The 26,871-nt window shown below is 45.5% G+C and overlaps 1 protein-coding gene across 1 annotated transcript in view; it reads right to left on the reverse strand.

Annotated features, from left to right (window-relative positions):
- Positions 1–9,069: 9,069 nt before the first annotated feature.
- Positions 9,070–26,871, reverse strand: part of LOC101023473 (intraflagellar transport protein 22 homolog) — a 38,225-nt gene continuing 20,423 nt past the window's right edge. The window contains exons 5-6 of the transcript XR_004183019.1: positions 15,714–15,805; positions 9,070–9,334 (exon numbers count right to left, since the gene is read on the reverse strand). The gene's annotated coding sequence lies outside the window, so the exon portion shown is untranslated. The remainder of the gene's footprint in view (positions 9,335–15,713; positions 15,806–26,871) is intronic.

The following is a 26,871-nucleotide window of genomic DNA, read 5'->3' on the forward strand; positions in this document are numbered from 1 at the left end:
ACAGAATTCTAGAATCAGGATCTCCTCTGCGCTTCCCTGGAGGCCTCTGACATATGACAGGTAACTGGTTAGAGAATAGAAGCTAACTGGGTGTGGTGGCTCACACCTGTAGTCCCAGCTACTTGGGAGACTGAGTCAGGAGACTCACTTGAGGCCAGGAGTTTAAGACCAGCCTGGGCAATATAGTGAGACCCCATCTCTAAAAATTTTTTACATTAGCCAGCTGCAGTGGTACACACCTGGAGTCCCAGCTACTCAGAAATCTGAGGCAGGAGAACCACTTGAGGTCAGTAGTTCAAGACCAGCCTGGGCAATAGTGAGACCCCACCTCTAAATATTTTTTTTTTAATTACCCGGGAGTGGTGGTATTCACATCTGTAGTCCTAGCTACCTAGGAGGCTAAGAGGGGAGAATCACTTGAGTCTAGGAGGTCGGGGCTGCACTGGGCTATGATCGCACCACTAAACTCCAGACAGAGTTACAGAGGGAAACCCTGTCTCTAACAAAAATATTTTTTTGAAAAAAGAGAAAGAATAGGAGTCAGCAAGGGAACCTGAGGACCAAAGATAGATGATACCAGGGTCTTCAAGAGCTGTGATCATAAGAACAATCAGCATCTGTCACAGTCAGTGTGCACACTGGGACACATCACATTTTTTAAAAAATTTGCCAGACGCAGTTGCTCATACCTGCAATCCCAGCACTTTGGGAGGCTGAGACACGCGGATCACCTGAGGTCAGGAGTTCAAAACCAGCCTGGCCAACATGGTGAAACCTTGTCTCTACTAAAAATACAAAAATTAGCTGGACAGGGTGGCATGTGCCTGTAGTCCCAGCTACATGGGAAGCTGAAACAGGAGAATTGCTTGAACCCAGGAGGTGAAGGTTGCAGTAAGCTTAGATTCTGCCACTGCACTCTAGCCTGGGCAACAGAGTGAGACTCCATCTCAAAAAAATTTTTTTTAAATCAAAATATTTTATTTTGTTTTGGTTTGGTTTGGTTTTGAGACAGGGTGTCATTCTGTCACCCAGGCTGGAGTACAGTAGTGCAATCATAGCTCACTGCCATCTCCAACCCCTCGACACAAGTGATCCTCTTACCCCAGCCTCCCAAGTAGTTGAGGCTACCAGGGCGTACCACCATGCCTGGCTAACTCACATGTTTTGAGCCTACCCACTGTGCTCCATTTCTTAACATTCGTAACCTATAAAACCATTTTCACACCTGTTGTCTCAGCATGACGTCATGATAAATCTGACATCAACCCTATGAAACAGAGAAAAAGCTACCACTGTCCTTTTTCTGATGAACCAATAGAGGCCCAGAAGAAACAAGTGACTTATGACCCTAACAGTTAAAACCACCATTTAAGCTGCTCACGATGTTGTGTGTCAGCAAGTCTCGGCCGACGGTGAATCTCTGCTCTCCCTGTCACAAGTTGGGCAGGCGAGGACTGGAGGACCCTCTTCCAAGAGGGCTTCCTCACTCTCACGTGTGGTGCCTCAGTACTCTCCTTGGCCTCCATCATTCTACAGGTGCCACATCTTCCAGGCCTCTCCACATGGCTCGGACTTTTTCCTAATGGTGAACACACTTCTAAGGCAGATGGCTCCCAAGAGGCAGGAACTGGAAGCTGCCAGGTGAGCAAAGAGCTATGCCTGATCTGACCCAGAGTCATTTTCTGTACTCTCTTTATTAAAGTAGTCACAAGGCCTTCTTGGGGTCAAAGGGATGGCCACTCTCCACTTCCTGATAAGGTAAAATCAGGCTGAGAGATTATTCTGGTCACCTTTGCTCCATGTCTGGACTTTGATTTCCAAAATCCCATTTCCTAGTGCTTCCCGACAAATGACACTTTTTTTTTTTTTAAAGACTGGGGTCTTGCTCTATCATCCAGACTGAATTGCGGTGGCTCGCGCCTATAATCCCAGCACTTTGGGAGGCTGAAGTGGGCGAATCACCTGAGGTCAGGAGTTTGAGACCAGCCTGGTCAACATGGCAGAACCTGTTATCATAGCTTACTGCAGCCTCAATCTCCTGGGCTGAAGTGGTCCTCCAGCCCCTGCCTCCTGAGTAGTTGTTGGGACTACAGGTGTGCGCCATCACACCTGGCTAGTTTCTTTATGTGTTGTAGAGACGAGGTCTTGCTAGTTGCCCAGACTAGTCTCCAACTCTTGGCCTCGAGCAATCTTTCCACCTTGGCCTCCCAAACTGCTGGAATTGCAGGCATGAGCCACCACACCTGGCCAGATAACACTTCTTGTTTATGTACCAAATGTAAATGATGCACATATATTTACCTTAGCAGAGCGTAAGTGCTTCATTCATCCCTTGTCTAACATTTTCCCCAAGAAAACAATTCAAATTTAACCCAATTTTTGGCAATTATAAATTCACAAGTAGATGGTAAATGTTTATAAGCCACTAAAAGACACATCCAGAATCAGCTTTTCTGAAATTAGTAACGATTTTAGAAATATGTTTGCAAATCAAATGATCAATTCTAACAAAATTGGAAAACGGACCTTGAATCTACTTAAGAAAATTAACTCTGGATACTTGACAATCACATTATCAGCATCACTTGCATGTAAACATTCTACTCTTATCAAAGATTCTTATCTAGTCATTAAAGTAGGCCTTGTACTTGGCTAAATGCTTGTTATAATTTCACAATTTTCACTCACTAGGGCTGGCCACCTCCAAGATATTCCAATTAAGAGTTTATTACTCAGGCTGGGTGTGGTGGCTCATGCCTGAAATCCCAGCACTTTGGGAGGCTGAGGCGGGTGGATCACGAGGTCCGGAATTCGAGACCAGCCTGGCCAACATAGTGAAACCCCATCTCTACTAAAAATACAAAAAATTAGCCGGATGTGGTGGCGGGTGCCTGTAATACCAGCTACTTGGGAGGCTGAGGCAGGAGAATTGCTTGAACCCAGCAGGCGGAGGTTGCAGTGAGCCGAGATCATGCCATTGCACTCCAGCCCGGGTGACAGTGCGAGATTCTGTCTCAAAAAAAAAAAAAAAAAAAGAGTTTATTACTCTGTCACACTTTCAGGAGGCTGAGTAGATACATAGTTAAATTCTATCTAAAGGACATATCCCAGGCTATAGCTGCTCTGCCTCTGTGTGATTATTATTATTATTATTTTGCCTTGTGTTTCTAATGAAAATAATCTATTGATCCTGTTCAAAAGAGGAACACACAGCTTCAAATCATTACCTCCTGGCAGTAACTAACTTTTGAGTCCTATCTGCTTCACCATACTCCTTTAATGGCAGTTGAATAAATATCTAAAATGCAGGCTTTTCAGTCCTTTCTGAAGGATAGTATCTTCTAAGAGGGGGGCAAAAATCAATAAAACCAACGAATATGTACCAAACATCAAACTATGTGTTTAATACCAAGCTAGACACCCTCAGGGTCTTTGTCCTTAAGGAGGTTACGCACAGCAGTGGAAACAAGATAAGGTCAAAAGGGTAATTCTGAACGGCCTGAAAGGGACCTCTAACCTGCCATTTGACCTTCCCTTGCTCCTGCTCAAATAACAGCCCAGGGGACCAGGGATGGACATGTGACCAAAGACAGCCAGTGTGAGCTATTGCTTGTGTGTGGCCTGGCTCAGGGAGACAAACTGGTACAATTCAATTCTCACCAGAATTTGAGCTAAAAGGCATAGAAGTTTTTGCCAATAGGGGCGGTGAGCGCTAGAGCTGAAAGGTCATATCGATTTAGGGAAGAGGGCAAACTATTTTCAACAAAAAAAGGGCTAATCTGTACAAAGAGATGAATTGCACAAACCCACAGCACACAATCAGAAAGAGAAAGAGAAGACAGACTTCAGTTTGTGATGCCCAGACACAGTTCCCCAGAGACTGCTTCTATTTCGACTTCTTTGCTCTGATTCTGTGAGATCTCTTTACAAGACAACAGCTCCGTTTTGGGCCTGAGATGGTTTGACTGTGTTCTGTGCTTTAGAACCCAAAAACCCAAAAGAATCTCATGCACTTATGTACTAAATGCTACATTGGCCAGGCATGGTGGCTCACGCCTGTAATCCCAGCACTTTGGGAGTCCAAGGTGGGTGAATCACCTGAGGTCAACCCAGCTGGTCAACATGACAAAACCCTATCTCTACTAAAAATACAAACATTAGCCAGGTGTGGTGACAGGCACCTGTAATCCCAGCTACTTGGAAGGCTGAGGCAGGAGAATCGCTTGAACCAGGGAGGTGGAGGTTGCAGTGAGCCTAGATTGTGCCATTGCACTCCAGCCTGGACAACAAGAGTGAAACTCCATCTCAAAATAAATAAATAAATGTCACATGGGCAGTGTTGACAATTCTTGCAACCAGTTTTCACTTGACACAGTGCTGGCTTTGGGCTGCAGTTGAGGACTAGAATTTTAAAACTGAGCACAACTCGAAATGATACAGATAATACTGGCTCTTTCTAAGCCCAGAGACCTTTTTGATGTTGGCAAATAGCGTATAACAAAAACTCCTAACAAAACCTGCTAAATTGTCTTAGAATAAAGAACTGGCTTGCCAGGGGGCAGGGGTGAGCAGGAGACTTAATTGGTGCTACATACCTTTTTGTGTCTTTTGAATTTTTGTTAACATATACATATTCAAAAAATAAATAAGCAATTTATTTTTTCACAGACAGCACACTTGGGCATAAACAAAACATGTAGCAATGCTATGTTTTCATGAAAACAACATCTCGCCCTAGAAAAACATTTTGTTATTTGACCAGGTTACCGGGTCTACCACAGTCTGGTTCAAAGGAATTTACTCAGTCCTGCTGCCAGCTGCCCACCTTCCAGAACATTCCATTCCAGCCACTCTGGTCTGATAAAAAAAAGTTGCCTTTTTCCTGTATTTTAAAATAATAGTACTCTCTTGCAGATCTACCAATATAATAAGTCCATTTAGAGTCAATAAGTACATATTTCAAGAAACTAAAAATCCAAAAACAAACTTTTACGTTAAAAAAAAATTGTCTTCTGGACGGGCATAGTGGCTCACACCTGTAATCCCAACACTTTGGGAGCCCGAGGAGGGTGGATCACAAGGTCAGGAGTTCGAGATCATCCTGGCTAACACAGTGAAACTCCATCTCTTCTAAAAATACAAAAAAATTAACCAGTCGTGGTGGCACGTGCCTGTAGTCCCAGCTACTCAGGAGGCTGAGGCAGGAGAATCACTTGAACCCGGGAGGTGGAGGTTGCAGTGAGCCGAGATCACACCACTGGACTCCAGCCCAGGCAACAAAGAAAAAATTGTCTTCTACTTTCTTCATTCTGAGGTTTTGCTTTTGAGGTTCTACTCAGGAATGCTCTTCTCACCCCAATCCCTCACCCCCATGCCCCTCACTCCTCCACCCCCTGGTGCTACCCACCTGCTCTTCAGGCTGTGAAGAATTTTCCTCTTGAAGCCCTCCCATATCTGATAAACACATTTTTCTACCTCATCCATAGTTTGTTCAGGCCATTTGTCAATTTCTCATGTCTCTTCCAATCAGGCACTGTATACTCTATAACCCTAAAATAAATATTAGTGCTTTCTTGGCTTAAACCATTGTATTGAGTGGCTACTGACATTGTATTGCTGTATAACCTCTCACAGGTAGACCCTGCTTCCCTAGAGATCAGGGACTATGGCCTACTGCAAATTCCCTAACTGAATATAGAAGGTTCCCAGTAAATATGAATCAATTAATTGAAAGCTATATGCTAAAATTTTTATTAGCACACACACATACAAAAATCAGAAGACCTGGGCTGAGTGTGATGGCTCAGGCCTGTAATCCCAGCACATTGGGAGGTCGATGTGGGTAGATCACCTGAGGCCAGGAGTTCGAGACCAGCCAACATGGCGAAACCCCTGTCTCTACTAAAAATACAAAAATTGGCTAGTTATGGTGGCAGGTGCCTGTAATCCCAGCTACTTGGGAGGCTGACAGAAGAATCGCTTGAACCCAGAAGGTGGAGGTTGCAGTGAGCTGAGATCACGCCACTGCACTCCAGCCTGGGTGACAGAGTGAGATCCCAACTCGAAAACATAAAAAATTAACATACAAAAATCAGAAGACCCACGCTCCCAATTCATCCAGCTGCATAAGTTGTTCACTGTGTTTCCATAATCTTCTCAAAGAGCTACTATAGTCAGTTTCCAATTATTTGTGTCAGTGGGCAACAGAAATAGTCTGAAAAATGAAACCCACAAATAATCCGTACATTTAATTTTAGTGGATGCTTCCAGCCAGTATGAAAATTTCCCACTGTGAATGTCACTGTTGTTCCTGCCCCTCTTCTCTGGCAGGGGCAAACATTGCCAAAAAAGTCATCTTAGCACGGAGAAGGGAAAACCAGGGTTTGAAGGATCTGGGGACTGGCTAATCACAGCTAATCAGGCTGCAAAGAATGCAGCCTGACTCCGAGTCGTAGGAAGCATTGCCTAGTGTGGTGGCAAAGGACAGAGTGGATTTGTAGGACCCCACCCTGAATTCCAACCCATAATACCACTCTGACCCCTCAGGTCACCAGCTATGTGTAACCCTTATCTAAATCAGCCAACTGTGCTGTCATTTCTTCATTCTGGGCTCTGCAGCAAAGATGCATGTGGAAAATAGTACAAGAGGCTGGGTGCAGTGGCTCACACATGTAATTCCAGCACTTTGGGAGGCCAAGGCAGGCAAATCACCTGAGGTCAGGAGTTTGAGCACAGCCTGGACAACATGGTGAAACTCTGTCTCTACTAAAAATACAAAAATTAGCCAGGCGTGGTGGCACACGCCTGTAATTCCAGCTACTTGGGAGACTGAGGCACAAGAATTGCTTGAACCCAGGAGGCGGAGGTTGCAGTGAGCCAAGATCATGCCACCATACTCCAACTTGGGCAACAGAGCAAGACTCTGTCTCAAAAAAAAAAGAAAAGAAAAAAAAAAGAAAAAAGAAAATAGTACAAGAATCACACTAGCTAGTGCCAAATCGACTTCATTCAATTAGCAAATATTATTGCACACACACTGTGACATGTGCTAATTACATGTGCTAATTATACATATATATGTATATATCTATGTGTGCATTGATAGAACATGTGTGCATATTATACATACATACAAAGCAAACACTGTGCCTGGGAAATATTAGATATGCTCAAAATGAAATGGGACTGATTTAAGCAGCATTCCATAGGGCAACTATTTATCAGAGCCTTGAATGCGAATGGCACTTGGGTCTACTCATTTCTGATGACTTTTTAAAATGATAACCAAAAGGCAGGGGTTGTTTCGTTTTGTTTCTGTTTTTAGAGTTGGGTTCTCACTCTGTCACCCAGGCTGGAGTGCAGTGACTCTACCATAGCTCACTACAATCTTGAACTCCTGGGCTCAAGTGATCCTCCCACTTCAGCTTCCCCAGTAGCTGGGACTACAGGCATGTGCCACCACATCTAGCTATTTATTTTTATTTTTTGTAGAGATGGGATCTTACTATGTTGCCCAGACTGGTCAACAGTCTCAAGTGATCTTCCCTCTTCACCCTCCCAGTACTGGGATTACAGGCATGAGCCACTGCACTCAGCCATTTATTTTTTTAAATCCAGGCTGCCAAGTTAATATGCTTAAAAAATATATAAGAACTAATTTATTTCCTGTAGTCTCCTCTGAGTTGGGACTGTGTTAAATGTTGCCAACAACTTGCCTGAGGGCTGGCTTTGTCCACAGAAGTGTTTGAGTGTTTGGCTCACCCAACGTGGGTGGTCTCCAATTCACCAGCACCTCCTCCCTGCCTACCTTTTTTGTTTGTTTGTTTGTTTTTTGTTTGTTTGAGACAGTTTCCCTCTCACCCAGGCTGGAGTACAATGGTGTGATCTCAGCTCACTGCAACCTCCACCTCCTGTGTTCAAGTGATTCTTGTGCCTCAGCCTCCCGAGTAGCTGGGATTACAGGCATGCACCACCACGCCCAGCTAATTTTTTTGAATTTTTAGTAGAGACACAATTTCACCATCTTGGCCAGGCTGGTCTCAAACTCCTGGCCTCAAGTGATCCGCCCACCTTGGCCTTCCAAAGTGCTGGGATTACAGGCAGGAGCCACCACACCCAGCCCTTCCCACCTACTTCTCCCAGGGCACGGAGGGCACATGTCAATTGCTCTCATCACTTGACACCTGACCTCCCTACCAATTTTCATTCTCTACCTCGCTTCTCTAGGCCTATATCTCTATTCTGCAGCCTACTGTACTTTCTAAATTGTAGCAAAAATATCTCCCATCCCACAGTTCTTCTTACAATGGTACTTTGATACTCTTTCCATCAAGATATAGAGGTCTAAGTTCCTTTTTCTTGCATTTAGACATGTCTGTGGACTACAGTACAAGTGATACTATGTGACCTCCAAGGCTAGGTCAGTTTCCACCCAGTGAGATGCTGGAGATTATACCAGCTCTTGAAAGCTAATTATATACATCTCTTCCCAATTCTATGTTCAGTAGTTTGAAATTAGCCATGGTGGGATTATTTACTCCCTGGAAATTAGCAAACACTACAAATTAGGGCTTTTTCTACCCCAGGAAACCAATTGTTCAACATTTGCTAGCACTCTGCTTCACCTGCTTCTTTTGTGACCCCACGCTCAGAACTAAACCACCATGTTGTAAGGAAGCCTGAGCAGCTTGTGGAGAGGCCTAGATGGAGGAAAACCAAGACTCCTGGCCCTCATCTCCCACTGAGCTCCCAGCTCACATCCAGAACCAACTTGCCAACCACATGAGAGAGCTGTCCTAAAGTGGATTCTCCAGCTCCCAGCTGATGCCACAAAGAGCAAAAACCAGCCTTCCCAAGGAACCATGTCCAGTCGCAGATTCATGCACAAAATGGCAAATTCATGACCACCTACTAAGGTTAGGGATGACTTGTTCAGCAGCAATAGTGACAGAACATAGTTCCTGGTAGCTTGGAATAGCTCAGCTCTGCCTTGCATAGGCCCTTTTACCTTTAATCCACCAGCTTTTCCCTTGTTTTCTGGTTCCCACAATGTTTCACATCCAACACAAATTCAGGTGCACGTGGCCATTTCTTTGCATCAAGGCTGACATCCTCCCCTCCAACAGTTCCCGGATCTCTATCCCTAGCTGCTCACAGTTCAGCACACAATGACTTGAGTTGGAGTTTGTCTGCTTCTGTTTTCCTGAATCTCTTGCTCCAGGTATTCCTGACTTGAAAGTGCACACTTCCGACAAAGCAGAAACCTAGAGAGTTCCACTCCTCTGTACCCACTGCTGTCGTTTGGAATGCTTTCTCTCTGGCTATTGCAAGGTACCTGACATTTTGGACAGAAAGAGGAAATATCCTTATTTAGCACTACCCAAAAAGTTTCCCTCTCTGTCATAAATTACTGAAGCTACCTTACCCATAACTCACTTTCAGAGATGACGTCTGCCACAGTTTCAGTTTGTCCCCACCAAAACTCTTCTTGAAATTTGATCCCCAGTGTGGCAGTGTGTGGGGGGGGCCTAGTGGGAGGTGTTTGTTTCCTGGGGGTGGGCCCCTCGTGAATGGCTTGGTACGTTCTCCTGGTAGTGAGTTCTCACTCTGGCAAGACTGGGTTAGTTCCCTCAAGTGCAGGTTGGTATAAAGCCAGGATGCCCCTTGGGTTTTATCCCCTTGGACATGTCTGCTTTTCCTTTGACCTCCTCTGCCATGTTATGATGCAGCACAGAAGCCATGTCAGAAGCCAGGGCCACACCCTTGAGCTTCCCAGCCTGCAGAACTAGGAGCTAAATAAACCTCTTTTCTTTATAAATTACCCAGTCTCAAGTATTCTGTTATGGCAACACAAAATGGACTAAGACACCACCCGTATGTGGCAGAACCTGATTTTCTACTTACTTGTTTCATTTCTACCAATGTGTGAGCCACATGAATAAGATTCTGTCCTTGCCTTCAAGGATTGCCATCTACTGTGTATATGCAGAGGGAATGGGGGAAGACGTCTCTCAATCTGGGTTTTAACGTTTGAATAAAAGTATAGTTGGCAGGGAGGAAGGAAGAAAGGAAGGAAGGAAAGAAGGAAGGAAGGAGAGAAGGAAGGAAGGAAGGGAGAGAGAAGGAAGGAAGAGAAGAAGGAAAGAAGGAAAGAGGGAAGGAAGGAAGGGAGGGAGAGAGGGAGGGAAAGAAATGTTCATTACTTCTAGGCAGAAGGAAAAATATGAATAGGTTTTGAGAAGAGCAAGAATTTGGATATATTTAGAGCAAAAGGTACACAGAGAATTCAGAAGATGGCTTGGGGTCAGATTAAGTTTGACCTTTATTCTATGGGCAATGTAGTTACTGAAAATAGACAAAATGACATGATCTGATCTGCATTTTCTTTTTTTTTTTTTTTTTTTTTTGAAACGGAGTCTCATTCTGTCACCAGGCTGGAGTGCAGTGGTGCAATCTCAGCTCACTGCAACCTCCGTCTCCCGGGTTCAAGCGATTCTCCTGCCTCAGTCTCCTGAGTAGCTGGGACTACAGGCAGGCGCCACCACACCTGGCTAATTTTGTATTTTTAGTAGAGATGGGGTTTCACCATGTTGGTTGGGATGGTCTCGATCTCTTGACCCACCCGCCTCGGCCTCCCAAAGTGCTGGGATTACAGGCGTGAGCCACCACGCCCAGCCTGCATTTTCTAAAAATAACTCTTAGAGACAGATTGGAAAATGACTCAAAAGGGGACTTAACTGCAGGAAAGGAGGACAATCTGAAGGCCATTGCTTGGCCAGAGGCAATGAGGACTAGAAGTGAGGTGGTGACCATTGGAATGGAGGAGAGATGGGACTTGTGGGTTAAACATCAGAAGATTTGGGGAGTGCTTGCATCTGGAGGCTGCAGGGAGGCTTACAGGGATTGGACTGTGTGGAGGAGGAAGAGGAGGAGCAGGAGGAGTTATATAATGGTAGCAGAAGTAGCTTCAGCAGCAAACACATATATGAGAGTATATACCAAGCATTATTTTAAGGGCTTTACTATATCATTATTTAATTCTCACAGCAATCCTGTGAAGTAGATTTTATTATTATTATCTCAGTTTCACAGATGAAGAAACTGAGGCACAGGGAGATGAAGTCACATACACGAAGTCACAGAGCTGGGATATTTAAATCAGGTTCTTAATGATTTCCCAGAACTGCCTCTCCGGGGAATTAACATGAGGCAGAGAATGTGTAGGGTGGCAATGAGACTATAAAGCAGTGGACCTAGCTCCTAGAGTGGGCGCCATGAAGACGAGGAGCAAAGCCTTTTTGAAGGAAGAAACGGAGCTGGGTAAGAGTAAGATCTGAGGGACTGCCAACCTCTACTTCCTTTCCCACCTCAGCCTTCCTAGCTTTTCATGACCAATGGCCTCCAAAACCCCCACGTAAAGGTTGACACTCTTGTTGAGTGTCATGACATCCATCAGTAACCACAGTTCTGCTGCTCTGGGATCCTGGCATGATCCCAAACTTTGGACCCAGTGTCTCAGCCCCATGTCCTTCATTGATGCCAAGCATACCTGGAGTCAATACTATGGGGAAGCTCCCAGGAACAGCTTCCTTTCCTTCTTCTCTCACTGACCCTGCTGCAGAGCCAGATGACAGCCCTGTCCTTGGCTTCATCACATACTCTGCCAAGCACTTCAGAACATAACTCTGGGCTGGGCACTGTGGTTCATGACTGTAATCCCAGCACCTTGGGAGGCCAAGGTGGGAGGATTGCTTGAGTCCAAGATGAACCTGTGCAACACAGCAAGATCCCATTTCTACAGCAAATAAAAAATAATAGCCAGGCATGGTAGTACATGCCTGTAGTCCCAGCTACTTGGGAGGCTGAGGCAGGAGGACCACTTGAGCCCATGAGGTTGAGGCTGCAGTGAGCTATGATTGCGCCACTGCACTCCAGCCTGGATGACAGAGTGAGACCCTATTTAAAAAAGAAAAAAGAACAAGACTCTGGCCAGAGCCTGGCCCACAAGCTCTCATGATTCTTTATGAGCCAATACCTACCCAAACCGCTGCCTAATACTGTACACAGCTACATACTGGCTGCCACACAGAAACCCTGCTGCTGTGCTCCCTTGATGGATGAGTTCTTTGGAGCTCAACCTTTCTAGAATTAATAATGAGACTGATGAATGCCCTCAGACATTGTTTCTGGAGCTAAGGTTGGCTTTCACCCACACCTGCCTTGGCCTAGGTGATTGCCTTTTGTGCCCTGTCTCCTGCACCATCCTGGCTGACCCAATGTCTGTCAAGGACAATGATGTCTCTGGACAAAGCTATGCCAAACCACAGCTACAGGAAGGAGGAAAGTGACAGCAGAGTCAGAGCCAGTGGCAATGTTTCCAGCCTGGGAAGAGGAGTAATAGCACTGCAGAAGGAGAGTAGCAGGAAGGGCATGGGGCTGTTTTTTTCCTTTTCTTCTGTGTGGGTGAGATCCACACAGCATCATCACTTCTGTTGTGCAGGCAGCTGTGCCCATCAAACCATCGGCATCACAGAACGCCAAGGGACTCACGCAGGGTTTGCATCTGCTTGGGGGTGGGGAGACGAGGCTTCAGGCTGACTCAAGGGCTGTTGTGCAGTGCTCCCATTGTAGCACACCTTTCCAGTGGGGCCAATCTGCCACTGCACAAAGCCCATGAGCTGCTGTTCTGTGGCCATTTGTGGATCATTTGTGCTGACTAACAAGGATTGCTTGTTACTGAAAGCCTGATTTCCATAGCCGAGCATTATGTCTGCATGGAATTCCAAGCAAATTTGCACATGTCCTAAAGAGACAGAGTGCTTTATTTCAAGACACAGCTTCTAACCACACCAAGAATTCTTGAAGCATTCAGAGCACTAATAGTAAAGGGCTTGGCCAGGCGTGGTGGCTCACGCCTGTAATCCCAGCTTTGGGAGGCTGAGGCAGGTGGATCACCTGAGGTCAGGGGTTTGAGACCAGCCTGACCAACATGATGCAATCCCATCTCTACTAAAAATACAAAATTAGCTGGGTGTGGTGCTGCATACCTGTAATCCCAGCTACTCGGGAGCCTGAGGCAAGAGAATCACTTGAACTCGGGAGGTAGAGGCTGCGGTGAGTCGAGATCACGCCATTGCACTCCAGCCTGCGAAACGAGCAAAACTCCATCTCAAAAACAAAACAAAACAAACAAACAAAAAAACATTAAAAGGCTTGGCCTTGTGGCCTCCCACAAGTGGCTATTTTGGATGTTTCTTAATGGTACTAGAGTTTTGACCTCAGCAACTGCCATCCCATGTGAAGAATGAATGCTTGTTTCTGTATGCGTTCTTTAGAGCCTTGCCTTCTATCCTCATAGGATAGTTTAACAATGATGGCTAATCTCAGACTATTCTGGAGAGCAACAATTAGCAAGCTGGTGTTCATTAACAATAAGCAAAGTGGTAGACTGTGTGCATAGTAGTGTGGGTAGATGACTAATTGGATGGATGGATGGATGGATGGATGGATGGATGGATGGATGGATGGATAATGGGTAAGTGGGTGGATGGATGAATAGATATATGGATGGATGAGTGGACGAATGGATGGTAGGTGACTGGATGGATGAGTGGATGGATGGATGAATGGATGGATGGACAGACAGATAAAAATCTCTATCCAATATGTCATGCTTCACCATTTGGAAAAGGTAAAATGGAGTCACATTACAATGAATCTAAATCCTCTCAATTTACCCAAGAAGAAAACTAACCCTTATCCAAGGGTCCTCCAGTTATTTCTGGCAGCCCACAAACACCCTGGCTCCCACATGGACTCCACCATTGTAATTCCCCTCAAGGGAGCATTGCAGCTAGCTGCCCCTGTAACAGTCCCTGTGTGGGAAACTCATGCAAAAGCCGAGGGTGTTTCCTTGGGGGTGATCCCAACGTTGCTATTCCTCAGCCTGCCCAGGGAGTGCTGGATACCCTGGAGATTCCTCCCTGGCTTCACATTACTCATCAGCCCTGATAGTGATCAGAGGCCAGTACATTCTCTAGAATGTAGCTGCTGAAGGCTGGTCCATGGACCTGGAGTATCAACTTGGTAGAAATGCCCAGGTCCCAGAGAGTCTTATTTAATGGGTGTGGGGTGCAGCAGAGGCATTCGGAGTTTATTTTATTTTATTTTTGAAACAACGTCTCATGGTGCTATCATGGCTCGCTGCTTTCTCAACCTCCTGGGCTCGAGGGATCCTCCTGCCTTAGTCTCCCCAGTAGCTGGGACTACAAGCACACGCCAGCATACCTGGCTAATTTTCTTATCTTTTGTAGAGACGGGGTCTCTCTATGTTGCCCAGCAGATCTCGGACTCTGGACTTGAGCAATCCTCCTGACTTTGCCTCCCAAAGTGCTGCAGTTACAAGGATGAGCCACTGTATCTAGCCAACATCAAGACTTCCTCAATCTCCTCAACTGTTTCTAATGTGTAGCTGAGCCTAAAACTACTATCCCCGCTGCTTCTCAAACTTTAATGCACTGAGGTATCACCTAGAAAACTGGTTAAAATACAGCTTCTGATTTTGTTCGGTCAATGGTTGGGCCTGGGAATCTGCATTGCTGCAAGCTCCAGGGAGGTACTGGTGCTCCTTATCCAACTACGCTTCGCACAGCAGGAATGTGCAGGAGTTCTCTCAGCCCTGTTCTTGGACCCGCACCCAAGAGCCTCAACCCAGTCAAAGGGACAGAACTAGAAATACCCATCACACCGAGTTTTTCCTCCTCCTCTTCTTTCCCATCTGTTTCCCCAGTTAGTGAGTCTCTTGTGAAAATGAAAAATCTGGAGTATGGAAAGGGGCGGGATGCAGGAATAGAGATGATGGGTGTGTGGTCTGAAGGAACACTCCAGTGGTATGCCTCAGGGATGTGTCCCGTATGTGACATGGATGTGGAAGGAACACACCAGTGGTGTGCCTCAGGGATGTGTCCTGTGTGTGACACGGATGTGGAAGAGGATGTCAACGTGAGGAATGTCTGAACATCATCTCAGCCACCTACCCACATCCCCCCCAAAAACACGTGACTATGAGAGAAAGAGAGAGAGAGAAGTATTACCAGGGTAAAACTATGTTAAAGGATTAAAGCTCTGCTTGCATTTACCCTTAAGATCTCAAGGAAGCTTATGGAAAATTACAAGCATGTTTAATAATCCCTAAAGAGGTCATTTAAATAAACCATTTGTTAGAAACCAGAAATTTCAATTCAAACACAATTTGGAATTGGCTAACATGTGATGGATTTTAGACACAAGCAAAATCAGTGTGGGTTTCATAGCAACACTACTGGAACCTGCCCGGAGCACAGAGCTGCCAAGCTCAACAGCCATTCCTCACTTCCAGTGACCCTAAAGAAGGGCTACTGTCACCTCCGTGCCCACCCCATGCCCTCCGCTGGCTCCTTTCTGGACTTGTGCAAAATCCCCTAATGCTTCTCCTACCCACAACCCCTCCTCACCACAGTCCACAGTCAACCTTCTACAGGCAAAGGGCTCATCATATCTCTGTCCTAATCCGAGCCTTCCATGGATTCTTCATGGCCCCAGAATGAACCCTAAGTTCCCCAGGTTTGACACTCAAGAGTCCTGTGTGCATTGACCCCAAAGGACCATTTCCCCGCAAAGCTTCCTCTTGCCTCTGGCTGTGTGCTGCAACCCTGGAACTCAAAATGGCCTCTCACCATTTCCCAAGTGCCTCCAGGCATTAATTCATTCTATTTCCTCCACCTGCAATTTCCTCTGTCCTTCCAGCTCCTGTTGTGTTCTTTTGTACCTGTCAGAGAGAGTAATCTTTGTTCAGCAAGATACAGAATTAACCATGAAAAGCAGGAATTAGAGCTCAAGTGGGGTGAACGCTACAACCGAGCACCTAGGCATTCAAGAGTGCAAGTCCCTTGAACTGAATGGATTCCAAAGGAATGCTAAGAACTTCTTATTAGACTACCAAGCCAGTAGCAGAAACAACGAAGAGTAGACCTGAAGATGTACAAGCTGAATTCTGTTTCCCAGAAATTGCAAGAGTAATGTTCAAATATATTTGACCATCTGTAAGGCAAAAACGCTGACCAATCAGAAGGCAGCATTGGCCTGGAGTCCTGGAGGCCCCCTGATGGGCTGAGCCTTTGGTAGCCAGAGCTTGGTTGGGGGTAGGCAGGGTTGGGGGGTGGAGTGGACTCAGGAAGTTTCCTGCTGGAGCTTGGACGTCCGAGAGAGACCTGTGGGGAGGCCAGGAGAGCTTGAAGGGTAGGGGGAACAGGGCCACCCAGGGGCTCAAGACAATGGCTGGCTAGTCCTCTTTTTGGAAGTTCCCCTCACTTTCACACTCAGAACTGAGAACGTGTCTTTCTTTTGCCAGTTTTCTGAAAGAGGAGATTGGAACGCTGCCTCTAAACCCAAGAGGGGCCTAAACAAGTGTCCTTTGTATTGATCCAGGAAATGTTATAGAGCAGATGGTTTTTGAGCTCTTAAAACAGGAAGAAGCACAGTTTCATTAAGAATTTGCCATACTGGACCAGACATAGTGGTCCTTGCCTATAATCTCAGCCCTTTGGAGGCCAAGGCAGGAAGATTACTTGAGGCCAGGAGTTCAAGACCAGCCTGGGCAACACAGTGAGACCACATCTCTACAAAAAAATTAAAAATTGGTTGGGCATGGTGGTGCACACCTGTAGTCCCAGCAACTCAGGAGGCTGAGGCAGGAACATCTCTTGAGCCCACTGAGTTTGAGTGAAGCCTGGGCAATATACTGAGACCCCATCTCAAACAATAAAAATTATAAAATTAGCCAGGCATAGTGGCCTGGGCCTGTAATCCCAGCTACTCAGGAGGCTGAGGCAGGAAGATCACTAGAGCCCAGGAGGCTAAGGCTTCAGTGAGTTCTGATAGTGCCACTGCACTCCATCCTGTGTGACAAAGAGACCTCGTCTCAATTTTTTTTTTTTTTTTTTTTTGCTATACCAGGTTAGCCTCACATCCAGTTTTCCCACTGGGTACAAGCTTCTTGATAATAGCCACACAGGGTCTTAGGGTTGCAGCCTTTCTGATCTGCCCATCTGAACCCACTTCCTCCCCACTTGCTCTCATCCCTCCAAGGACCCAAGATCAATGCTACCCAGAGGGAAGAGCCTCAATTTCTGGAGCTCAGTATTAGGTTACTGTTGCTTGTAGTCTGCCCCCGACCTCATGCCCAAGTTCAGATCATTGCCCTATCCCCATAAAAAAAAAAACTAAAATTAGTATTATTTTTAAAGAAGTGCCTTCACACTTATTGGTCTCCTTTTAGCTACTACCACATTTCTCTGCCTCATTTCAGAGTAAAGGTTACTGAAAAAAATGTGCAGTCACTTCCCCATATTCTCACTTCCCACTCACTCTTCAACCCCCAGTGCCACTGAAATGTTCTGGTAAACACCACCAGTGCCCTGCCTTGTGCTAAAGCAAGTGAATACTCTTCATTTTAATTGAGCTATCTTCTTAACGTCTGCCCTTGTATCTACCTAACTTTCTTTCTCAGTCTTCTTCTTCCTTTTTTTTAATCGAGATAGGGTCTCACTCTGTTGCCCAGGCTGGAGTACAGGGATGCAAACATGGCTCACTGCAGCCTGGAACTCCTGGGCTCAAGGGATCCTCCCATCTCAGCCTCCTGAGTAGCCAGGACCACAGACGTGTGCCACCACAACTGGCTAATTTTTTAAATTTTTGTAGAGATGAGGTCTCATTATGTGGCCCAGGCTAGTCTCAAACTCCTGGGCTCAAGCCATTCACCTGCCTCTGCCTCCCAGACTGCTGGGATTACAGGCCTGAGCCACTGCACCTGGCCCTTTCCAGTCTTCTTCACAGACCTCCTTCCCCTCTTGGTCATCTTCTCTTTTCTCTTTCTCTATGCTAGGAATGTGCATTCATTCCTATGACTTCAAGACTCCCTGTATGTGCTCCCAACATTCAAATGTGTATCTCTAAACCCTATCTCTCCTTCTGCTACTGATTCATATTTCCAACATCCTGCCCAACATCTTCATCTGAATGACAAAAAGAAGACTCAAATCGAAATTGACAACAAGCAAACTATTTATTCCTATCTCCCACAAAAAGAAAGCATTGCTCCATCCTCAAGACTTCATCTCAGCAAATAGCATCACCATCATCCAAATTCTTATGCACAGAACCTAAGCATTTCTTGATTATTCTCCTCACACTCTACATCTAATCCACAAATATATTTTACCCACTAAGCCTCCAAAATTCATATCAAATATGACCATTTCTTCCATCTCCCTTGTTACTTCCTCATCAAACTACCATTATCTCTTGCCTGGACCACTTTCCTAATTGGTCTCCCTGCCTCCACTTTTGCCTCACTACAAAACATCATCCACATAGCAACAAGGATGATTTTTTCCAAATCATAAATCAAATCATACTTATGTTCCTGATGAACAATCTTCCCATCATAGCCAAAGCCCTCAGCAAGGTCTGTAAGATCCTATCTAATCTACAAGGCACCTGACCACCTGCTTCACATCATCCTTGCAAATCACACTATCCATCAATCTAGCAAACAGAATACCTTCTGTGGGCCAATGACAGTGACAAATGAAAAAAGGCAGAGTCCTCTATCCCTAAGGAGTTTGTATTCTGATGGCTCATTCTTTCCCTTCTTGCTCACTACTGTCCAGATGTTCCAGCTTCTCTCATTCACAAAGGCCAAGTTGATTCCTCTCTCTGAATCTTTGTACCTGTTCTTCTTTAGTCATCCCAGGCTTATCCCCCAGATTGTCACATAAGACTGCCTCATTCTCATTCAGGTCTCAATCAAAATGCCCCTTCTCTTTTCCTTACCACCTCAGCTAATGCTGCCTCACCTAGTTGTTCTCTTTCACATCACCCTATTTTATCTTCTTTGTGCCACTTGATAACTATAGTTATCTCATTTCCTTATTTGCTACATGTTTATTGCCTGTCTCCCACCACAGCCATCAGAATACAAACTCCTTAGAAATAGAGGACTCTGCCTTTTTTCATTTGTCACTGTCATTGGCCCATAGAAAGTATTCTGTTTGCTATATTGATGATGGTTGGATGGAGGGATAGAGGAATAGAAGGATGGATAAAAGTGGACAGATGGTTGGATGGATGGATGGATGGATGGAAAAATAGATGAATGGATGGATGGATGGTTAATTAGTTGGATGGATGATGAATGGATGGATGGATTAATGATTGAGTGGTTACATGGATGGATGAATGGATGGATGGATGGATAGATGGCTAAGTAGTTAAGATGAATGGATGATGAATGGATGGCTGGATTGGTGATTAGGTGGTTAGATGGATGGGTAATGAATGGAAGGATGGTATTGATGATTGGGTGGTTGGATAGATGAATGAATGGATGGATAGTTAAGTAGTTAGATGGAAGGATAATGAATGGATGGATGGATTGATGATTGGGTGGTTAAATGGATGGATAAATGGGTGGATGATGGATGAATGAATGGGTAGGTAAGTGGGTAGGAGGATGGATGATGGATAGATGGGGGGTTGGATGGTTAGATGGATAGGTGAATGATTAATGGATGGATGGATAGATGAGTGAATAGATGCTGACCTCATAAAGGCTTCATTTTAGCCCTTTCTTTACACTTTCCCTAAACATTTTCATCCCTCCATATTTAACTATTATCTCAGGGTAGATGATCCCTAAATCTGCATCTCCAGTCCACTTCACTTCTGCCCATGTGGATGGATGTATTCAACCGTCTTCTGGACATCTCTAATTAGATGCCTCACAGTGCATCAAAATCAAAGACCCATACTGAAACCAATTTCTCTTCTCAATTTCTTATCCAAATTAAGACTGCCATTATGTACTCAGGTGCTAAGGCCAAGATTCTTGGTACCAACCTTCACTCTTTCCTTCCAGTCATGACCAAGGCCTGCTGATTCAATCCCAGATCTACATACAGTCCTTTCCATCCACACCACCTTGCTTTATCATCACCCCCAACAACTCTTACCAGGAGCATGGTTAACAGTTCCACTGTCCTCTCTACCTCTAGGTATGTACCATGTGCCCAATCCTCTTCACTCTCAAGCTACGTGGTGTTTCTTCAACCCAAATCTATATGTAGAAGCCCCTTTGTGGAGGGGCTACTGCCCATGAGGATGAAGTCTGAAGTCTGAAGTCTTCAGCATTTCATATCTGACCTCACCATTCCCTAAGTGCTTGCAGGTTCTCAAGTGGTCCAGGCCTTAAAGTATTCTACATCTTCTGCTCTCCTACTTTGCACGCAGGATTTATTGTAGGTGTCACCCCTGCAGGGGTGCCTTCCCTCACCCCCTATTTCTAACCCCGTTCTAGATTAGGGACCTCTTCTACCTGCTTCCATCAAACTTGGTTTCTCTTTTATTGCACCCTGTGCGCTGCAACTTTTTTCCCCTTTGTGTGTGTCTGTGAGCTCTCTGAAGGCAATGACAGAGTCTCACACATCTCTAAATCTTCAATGTCAAGAACAGCACTGACACAGAAGAGGCATTCAATTGTGTGTAGATTGATAGGTGGAAACTTGTGGTAGTTATAGCATGTATTTTGGAAAACCTAATAAGGGCTCCAGGCATTTTTGACAGGATTGAGTGATGAACTGTGTTTAACAAGATAAAATTTAATCGGAACAAATGTAAGGTTCTGACTTTGGGTCCAAAAGGCACAAGTGTGGGAAGAGGGAGCCGTGTGTGACTGCAGTTTGTATCAAAAGCCTGGGGAGTTAGACTTGTCAGTAAGCTCAGCACGGGTCAAAAGTGTGATCCAACTGCCAAAACAATTAACACAATCTTAGCTTGCACTGAATGTGTAGTTTCCAGAATGAGAGAAGTGATACATGCAGTGCAGTCAGTGATACATGCGATGCAGTCAGGCCATACGATAGTTCTAGGTTCGTTCTGAGCTTCACACTTTAGGAGTCATACAGTAATAGGTTTTGAGGAAGAGTACCAGGTGGTGAGAAGACATCAGATCAAATCTAATGAGAAACAGGTGGAGTACCAGATCCGCTTGGCCTTCAGAAAGTGTTTGTGTCCGTGCTAGCTATCTTCAAACATCCAAAGATGTAGAGCCTATTTTAGGGAATTATTTTCTAACCAAGAAAGCTGTCCAAGAAATGGACCAGTAGAAAGTCTGTTGCCAATGGTCATATTTCAAAGTATGACAGAATTGTCTTTTGAAAAACATATGTGATGACATCATACACACACACATGCACATAATCACAATTTCCACAAGCTACACACCCTACCCCATCCCTACCTGCTCAACCCCTTCGCAAACATCTTCTTAAAACCCTTCTAATGCTGTACTGGACTTATTTATTTATTTATTCATTCATTCATTTATTTATTCATTTATTTTTTGAGACAGAGTGTCACTCTGTCACCCAGGCCAGAGTACAGTGGTGCAATCTCAGCTCACTGCAACCTCCGCCTCCCCAGTTCAAGCGATTCTCCTACTTCAGCCTCCTGAGTAGCTGGGACTACAGGTGTGTACCACCACGCCCAGCTAATTTTTGTATTTTTAGTAGAGACAGGGTTTCACCATGTTGGCCAGGCTGGTCTTGAACTCCTGATTTCAAGTCATCTGCCTGCCTCGGCCTCCCAAGGTGCTGGGATTACAGGCATGAGCCATTGTGCCCGGCCGGCCCCAAGACTTTTTTTTTTTTTTTTTTAGAGATGGCGGTCTCATGCTGGGCGCAGTGGCTCACACCTGTAATCCCAGCACTTTGGGAGGCTGAGGCAGGTGGATCACAAGGTCAGGAGTTCGAGACCAGCCTGGCCAGCATGGAGAAACCCTGTCTGTACTAAAAATACAAAAATTAGCCTGGCTTAGTGGTGTACACCTGTAATCCCAGCTACTTGGGAGGCTGAGGCAGGGGAATTGCTTGAACCCAGGAGACGGAGGTTGCAGTGAGCCAAGATTGTGCCATTACACTCCAGCCTGGGCAACAACAGTGAAATTCCATCTCCAAAAAATAAATAAATAAATAAATAAATAAAATAAAGAGAGAGATGGGGTCTCATTCTGTTGACCAGGATGGAGTGCAGTGAAGCTATTAATATCATAGCTCACTGCAGCTTCCAACTGCTGGGTTCAAGTGATCCTCCCATCTCAGCACCAAGTAGCTGGGACTACAGGTGTGCGCCACCAAGCTGGGCTAATTTTAAAATATTTTGTAGAAATGGGGTCTTGCCATGTTGCCCAGGCTAGTCTCAAACTCCTGACCTCAAGGGATCTTTCTGCCTCAGCCTCCCAAAGTGCCGGGATTACAGGAGTGAGCCACCATGCCCAGCCCATATTGGACTTTGTAATGTAGCTTCCTCATATTTACCTCACTGGCTGACAAGCTGCTTGCTAAATGGACAGTGCTGGTTGTGCTCGTCTTCTCTGCTGTAAGGACCCTCTCAGGTGCGATCTCCATTGCACCTGCCAGAACAGTTCTCAAGCCAGCCCACCCTGACCTTGACCATGGAGTCTCTGTCTCCTCCCACCCTTTCCAGACTCAGAGATAGCACCGTGCCTCACTCCAGCTATGACTTACAAGGGTCCCCTGGAGGGGTCTTTGGTGACATAGCCCAGGAGTGCTAGAGAGTTGTATTAGTCCATTTTCATGCTGCTGATAAAGACGTACCTGAGACTGAGTGATTTATAAAGAAAAAGATGTTTAATGGACTCACAGTTTCATGTGGCTGGAGAGGCCTCACAATCATGGCAGAAGGCAAAAGGCACGCCTTACATGGTGGCAAGCAAGAGAGAAAAATCAGAGCCAAGTGAAAGGGGAAACCCCTTATAAAACCATCAGATCTCATGAGACTTATTCACTACCATGAGAACAGTATGGGGGGAACTGCCACCATGATTTAATTATATCCCACTGTGTCCCTCCCACAACATGTGGAAATCCTGAGAGCTACAATTTGAGATGAGATTTGTGGGGGGACACAGCCAAACCATATCAAGAGTTATCACCCTGTGGGGTCTACTCTGACCAGAGAGAGAGAGGAGGTGCAAAAAATCCAGCAAATGAATTTACTCCCCTAGGCCTTGGTGGACCACTCTGTGCACCATAAATTATGGTCCATATGGCCCAACCATGCAGCCCATGAAGCTGTGGCCAGCTCCCTAATGCACCATTTGGGGAGGTTTTTTATTTCCTTTTATTTTTTATATTTTATTTTTTTTCGAGACAGGGTCCCACTCTGTAGCCCAGGCTGGAATGCAGTGGTGTGGTCATGACTTATGGCAGTCTTGACTTCCCAGGCTCAAGCAATCCCACCTCATCCTCCTGAGTAGCTGGGACTACAGGTATGTGCCACCATGCCTGGATAATTTTTAAATTTTTGTAGAGACAGAGTCTCTCTATGTTGCCCAGGCTGGTCTTGAACTCCTGGCCTCAAGCAATCCTCCCACCTCAGTCTCCTAAAGTGCTAATTTTACAGGTTTGAGCCACTGCACCCAGCCTAAAGCTTTGTATTTGCTTTTTCTCCTTCCTTTTGGCTCTCTCTCTTGCTGCTCTGGAGTTGTATCCTCTCCCTTCTAGTAAAACATTAGCCTATTTTAAACAACAACAATAACAACACCCTTCTAAGGCTCCCCAACATCCTTAGGACACAAAACCACAAGTCTTCATGCAGCTTCTAAGGCTCTGCCAATTCTAGCATCTGTACCTCTTTATCCTCTCTCCTTGCTTCATCTGCCCCTATAGAAACCTCTCACCAGACTCTTCTGCCTTGAGACTCTTGCCCAGGCCATGCTTCTGCCTAGAATCCTCTTTCCTCCCTTCTATGTGTGTGTTTTGTTTTGTTTTGTTTTGTTTTGTTGAGATGGAGTCTCACTCTGTGGCCCAGGCTGGAGTGCAGTGGAGCAATCTCAGCTCACTGCAACCTCTACCTCCCAGGTTCAAGCAATTCTCCAGCCTCAGCCTCGCAAGTAGCTGGGATTACAGTTGCCTGCCACCACACTGGGCTAATTTTTTTGACCAGCCCCTGGTTCCTCATTGTACTATTTAAATTCTGACCTTCCACTCTCCACCTCTCGAGATGGAACATTCTCTCAGGTGTGGTCATCCCTGCATGCTGACATTTGTTGAGGAGGTCCTGTCATTGTCTCTGCTCTCAGATATGGCATGGTATCAGTTAGGATTGTGTTCCACTGCGAGTAATTGTCCTGACTTACAGTGAGTTAAACCCATGGTTCTCAATGTCTGGTCCCCAGACTGGCAGCAACAGCATCACCTGAGTGTTTGTTAGAAGTGAACATTCTCGACCAGGCATGGTGGCTCACGCCTGTAATCCCAGCAGTTTGGGAGGCCAAGGTGGGAGGATCGTTTGAATCCAGAGTTCAAGACCAGCCTGGGAAATGTGGTGAGACCCCGTCTCTACTAAAAATACAAAAATGTTAGCCGGGCTTGGTGGCACATGCCTGTAGTCCGAGCTATTCAGGGGGACTGAAGTGGGGAGGATTTCTTGAGCCCAGGAGGTTGAGGCTGCAGTGAGTCTAGATTGCACCACTGCACTCCAGCCTGAGTGACAGCGCGAGATCCTGTCTCAAAAAAAAAAAAAAAAGAAAATTCTCAGGCTCCACCCTAGATGACAGAATCAGAACCAGCAATCTGTGCTCTAACAAGCCTTTCAGGTGGATCTGAGGCAAACTCAAGTTTGAGAAGCACTCAAAGGGAGTTTATTTTTTTCACAGAACATGAAGTTCAGAGGTCACTGAACTGCCACTAGGTAACATCATGGCCCCACCTAGCTGAAGTGAAAGCTGAGGAAAAACCATTAACACTTTCAGCTGGCCAGGTGCAGTGGCTCATGCCTGTAATTCCAGAGCTTTGGGAGGCCAAGATGGGAAGATCACTTGAGGCCAAGAGTTTGAGACCAAACAGGGCAATACAGTGAGATACCATCTTTAAAATAAAAATAAATTAGCCAACCATGGTGGTGCATGCCTGTAGTCCCAGCTACTCAGCAAACTGAGATGGGAAGATGGCTTGAGCACAGGATTTTGAGGTTACAGTGAGCTATGATTGCACCACTACACTCCGACCTGGGTGAAAGAGCGTATTAGTCCATTTTCATGCTGCTGATAAAGACATACCCGAGACTGGGTTATTTATAAGAAAAAGAGAAGCTTAATGGACTCACAAGAACAGTATGGGGAGCCACCCCCATGATTCAATTCACTCCCACTGGGTCCCTCCCACAACATGTGGGGATTATGGGTGCTACAATTCAAGATGAGATTTGGGTGGGGACACAGCCAAACCATATCACAGAGTGAAAACTTGGCTCTAAAAGATAAAAATAAAAATAAATTTTTTAAAAATGAAAAATCTTTTGACCTCTGTAGGGAAGGTGGCAGAGGAAATGAAGATGGCGACGGCCATTAAGTCGCCCAACAATCGGTTTCCTCCAAGGCTGCTGCACTCCGCATGGCAGCATCCCCTTTGCATGGTGATGAGCTTTCTGGTCTACCAGCACCCCTTTCTCCACTACCTACCACCTGCCTTTGGAGCTCTGAGGATTGTGCTGCTCTCATCTTGATGGCTTAGGGCCACAGGGAGCTTGGTTTCTCTTCATCCAGCTCAGGCTCTTTCTGCAGTTATTTCTGCACCACACCGTGGACAACTCCTGCAAAGCAGCCACCTGCTCTGTGCTCAGGTGCTCAAGCGTGTTGGGGAGCTCTGTTGCTCACCTTCCTTTTGCAATGAGGCATGAAGAGGATCTGGAAAGGCAGTATACAACACTGGATGCACCCTGCTTACCAAATTTAGTAACATCATGGCCCTACCTCTCTTTCCTCCCCCATCTCAGTGAGAGTTTCCTTTAAAAATCCCATCTTGGGTGGAGTGCAGGTGCTCATGCCTGTAATCTCAGCGCTTTGGGAGGCTGAGGTGCAAGGATCACTTGAGGGCAGGAGTTGGAGACCAGCCTAGGCAACATAGTGAGACCCTATTACTACAAAATTTTTTTTTTAAATAGCGAGACATAGTGGCATACACATGCAGTCTCAGCTACTTGGGAGGCTGAGGCAGAAGGATCTCTTGAGCCCAGGAGTGTGAGGCTGCAGTGAGCTATGATTGTGCTGCTGTACTCCAGCCTGGGTGACAGAGCAAGATCCTGTCTCCAAATTAAAATAAATAAATAAATAAAAAGAAAAAGAAAAGAAAGAACATCTCATCTCGAACAATAAAATAACAAATGCTGATACAATATGTGTTCTCCAAAATCTCTCTGATTTATACCAGGGATGCATCTTAAAAGCCAAACATTTGAAGTCTTTTTTCCTCTGTTCTTGAAGCAATGGAAGTCTCAAATATAGTGGTCCAAAGGAGGTGGAGGAGGAGGGAGTGGTGCTGAGTTGAAGAGAGAACAAGGAGGGGAAAGACACTGAATACTTGACAGTATCTTTTCAAATATGGGATGACTTCATAAACACTAGCTGCTATTTGCAAAAACATCTTTGGAAGAGAATATTATACAGATGTTAAAGTCTGTTGGTTGGAAGGTGTCTCCCCTAATGCTATGTCTACAAAGTCCAAAGCAGCAATATGCCAAGAAATCTCTCTCCAACCCAGTTATTTTGAGAGGAAACTTCGTGGAGTGGATGGAATAGTGGGGTAAGAATCAAAATAATTGGGTCCTCTATCCAGATCTGCCGCTTCCTACCTGGGTAATCACAGTCAAGTCACATCGTCTCTTTGAATCTTGGATTATGGAGCGGGTAAAATGGGAGTGAAAACACCTGCTCTGGCTACACGGCATGTATTTTTGTACCCATTTTATGGATAATGG

Source organism: Papio anubis, chromosome 4, assembly GCF_008728515.1.
Source record: "Papio anubis isolate 15944 chromosome 4, Panubis1.0, whole genome shotgun sequence".
Lineage (NCBI taxonomy): Eukaryota > Metazoa > Chordata > Mammalia > Primates > Cercopithecidae > Papio > Papio anubis.